Source organism: Solanum verrucosum, unplaced genomic scaffold (genome assembly GCF_900185275.1).
Source record: "Solanum verrucosum unplaced genomic scaffold, falcon-dt-bn FXZP01000197.1, whole genome shotgun sequence".
In the NCBI taxonomy this organism is placed as follows: Eukaryota; Viridiplantae; Streptophyta; class Magnoliopsida; order Solanales; family Solanaceae; genus Solanum; species Solanum verrucosum.
The window spans coordinates 2,002,574-2,006,022 of NW_026020363.1; the positions used below are offsets into that span (position 1 = coordinate 2,002,574).

At 32.5% G+C, this 3,449-nt stretch overlaps 1 long non-coding RNA gene across 1 annotated transcript; it reads left to right on the forward strand.

Moving 5' to 3' along the window:
• Window positions 1-273: 273 nt before the first annotated feature.
• LOC125837780 (uncharacterized) lies at window positions 274-1,341 on the forward strand. The gene is made up of 3 exons (XR_007443539.1): window positions 274-339; window positions 668-739; window positions 1,275-1,341. It is a non-coding gene; the product is annotated as an uncharacterized LOC125837780 (long non-coding RNA).
• The last annotated feature ends 2,108 nt before the right edge of the window (window positions 1,342-3,449 follow it).

Consider the following 3,449-nt stretch of genomic DNA (forward strand, 5'->3'; position numbering starts at 1 on the left):
AATTAAGGCATCTCTTGGATGGAGAGTGGTGTATGCATGGGTTGGAGATGATCCTTGTGGAGATGGTGATTTACCTCCATGGTCTGGTGTTACATGTTCAACGCAGGGTGATTATAGAGTAGTTACTGAATTGTAAGTTTTGCTTCACCAGTTCTAAGTAGCTTTTCTCTAACTAAGGTTCAAATCTGTATGAAGTTACTCACAGAATTGAAATATCTTTACTTGTCACTTTTTTTACAATGTTCTTTTTTGTTTTACCACTTGCAGGGAAGTTTATCTTGTTCCAATTGTTGGCCCATTTCCTACTGCTGTCACTAATTTATTAGATCTTACTAGACTGTAAGATTCTTCTTCTCTGTCTTTGTACTAGAATCTAAACAGATTTTTTAACCTCATACAAATTGAGAAGATTCCCTAAGTTCCATTATAGATGTTTTTACACCCTCCAGTCTTAAATTGTTCATTAACCAACTTAAAGAATTGTTCTGCTTGGGTGTTGACTGTTATCCCCAAAAACGTGGGAGTTATCTATAATGTGTGTAGTCATTATCTTCAAATTTGATACTACTATTTAAGGCAATAGTTAGTGGACAATTGTGCCTATACTGTTGGATCTTTTGATTTTCATTCTGAACTTCCTAATCCATAATATTCTTTCATATGACAGGGATCTGCATAATAACAAGCTGACAGGCCCTCTTCCTTCTCAAATTGGGCGTTTGAAGCGTCTTAAAATATTGTGTAATCCTTTACTTGTATACTCCTATTGAAGTATCTATATTCAGTAGCTATTATGAAGTGATATTTATGTTTAGGGCTTATGCTCCGTCTCCGAATAGCCTGTTTCTCCAGTTTCAGGATTAACATATACTCGTAGGCTTATATTCTAGAAAATAAAAAGAGAGTAGGTTTATTGTCAAGGAAATGTCCCTTCACTTTTTTTTTGAGAAGGTAACAGTCTTGTATTATATTCCAAAAAATCAAACCTGCCACACCTTGTTACAGGAAATGTCCCTTAACTAAGAAGGCCTTTTATACTTCTTTTAGGATTGTATTAGATGTATATCTCAATATCTACTTTCTGTTTCCCTTATCATACCTTTAAGTTTTCCTTTGTCCATAGGAACCTCCACTTTGTCCAGAATGTTAACTTTAAAAATTACTTTTATTGCTATTTTACCCAACATACTAATATGAAATTATATCCTCTAGTTTCCTAGTGTGTTGTAATGTTGCACTATTGATTAGTTCCTTCTCCTGATTCTTTTTACCAGAAACGTAAGGTGGAATAAGCTGCAAGATGTCATTCCACCTGAAATAGGTGAACTAAAGCTGTTAACATCTGTGAGTGCTTTTTTAGCTTCTCTAGCTGTACTCTTTATCCGTAGATCTATTTTGTTGTTATAGACTAATAAGGGTGATCAACTAATAACTAATAGGTATATTGTTCAGCTACCTAAGTTTTAATAATTTGAAAGGCGAAATACCTAAGGAGTTTCTAATCTTCCTGAAATTCGTTATCTCCATCTGCATGAAAATCATTTTATTGGACGAATAATATTAGCGGCATATGTACTATAGCAATTTGGTTTGAATACTAGTTATGCTGGGATTAGTTATGCTGGAATAAGTTATACTAGGATAAGTTATGATAGGATTAGTTTTTTATTGCTTGTTTGGTTTGTCATATTCAAACTAATATTCATTGTATAATTTTTTTAGGATAAGTTGTTTGTTTACAAAATACCCTCACCCTATTTAATTTTTTTTTTTTACAGTTTCTTTGCAAGCATTAGTTATTCATTCTTAAAAATAAAATTTCCATCTTATTTAGCTTAAATATTTTTGTGTGCGCATTTTCATGATCGTGCCATATGTTTTAAAAATTAAACTTTCATCTTATTTAACTTAAAAATTAAACTTTCATCTTATTTAGCTTAAAAATAAAATGTTCATCTTATTTAGCTTAAAAATAAGATTTTCATCTTATTTATGCTTAAAAATAAAACTTTCATCTTATTTAGTTTAAAAATAAAACTTTCATCTTATTTAGTTTAAAAATAAAACTTTCATCTTATTTAGCTTAAAAATAAAACTTTCATCTTAAGTTTATTAAAGTAAAAGAAAATTGATTAACTTTTCCCTCTAATTTTTCACGTGATTAACTTTTCCCTCTAAAAAAAACCCTACTCATGCTTAAGTCTAGAGTTATTTGTATATCGCCTCAGGCCCTCAACACAGTGCTCAAGCAAAGAAATTCATGGTAGCCATCTCCATCCAAAGGTAATCCTAAGGTTTTTATCTCATACAAACTCATGATCTTATTGAAACAAACCTTTGATCACATATTCTTCTTTTTTGAGTTTGCCACTGTTTTAACTATTGATTTGGCTCTTCTTCTTGGTAATGATGCTCCCTTGAGTCTATCTGTGATGTTGTATTATTTTTCCTATTAGTTGACTGCATATTCTGTTGTTTAGTTCTTAGTTGATCACACTTATTAGGTCTTACACGACATGATTATGATTTTTAGGCAGTCATAGGATCAGGAGACTATGGTTTTTGTTGTTGTAAAACCCAACTTATGAGATTGCACCGGATATGTTTTTGTTGTTGTAAAAATAAACAAACCACTATATAATAAGGATCTAGTTACAAATTAAATAGGGGTGTGTGATCTTTTTTCCAGTTAACAAGTAGCCAAGTAGGAGTAGAGTAAATGCTTACAGCTCTAGAAAGAGGATTAAATTTTATTGTATATCTCTATGCAAGATGTTACGCGCATATTGAGCTGTGCTTAGGCTTTCAAATTCTTTCAGTTAGATTCTGGATGAATATCTGCAACAATGCCTCATCCAGTTACTCTATGTTCTAGACTTCTAATTCATTCACTAAATAGTTTGGATTTGAGATGTAGTAGTTGATTGGATGATCTTGACATAACTGTGCTAGTAATTCTAGTTGGGTAGTTGTAGCTTCTGTCACAACCCTGACACTAGAGAGTATCTGAGTTTGTTATTGCGGAGTCGGTGTTTGTAAGCTAAATCTCTCTTCTGGCATATTCTATATTAGACTTCAGGAAACCTAGGAAGAATGTGAAAGTTTTAGTTTGACAGTCATATGAACAGTTTATTGTATGACATATAATGCAAGACGTCTTATTTGTTAAGTCAGCTTGGTCACTTTGCCTAATTGACTTATTTTATCGAGCAATTTAGATGCATCATGTACAGGTCTTGGAGAAGAACCTGTAATGATGTACCATTACCTTTGTCTTCATTGTTCCGTTAGATTGTTAATTTCCAAAACTTTGCTTCAGGCAATGTAGATGCACCATCTACAATAGATACATCCTTAACCTTGTACTCTCTCCTCATCCACCAGTCCTTTCACCCCCGTTTACTAAGATGCAAGAACATTTTGTTGGATAATTTTTGACATTAGTGGGA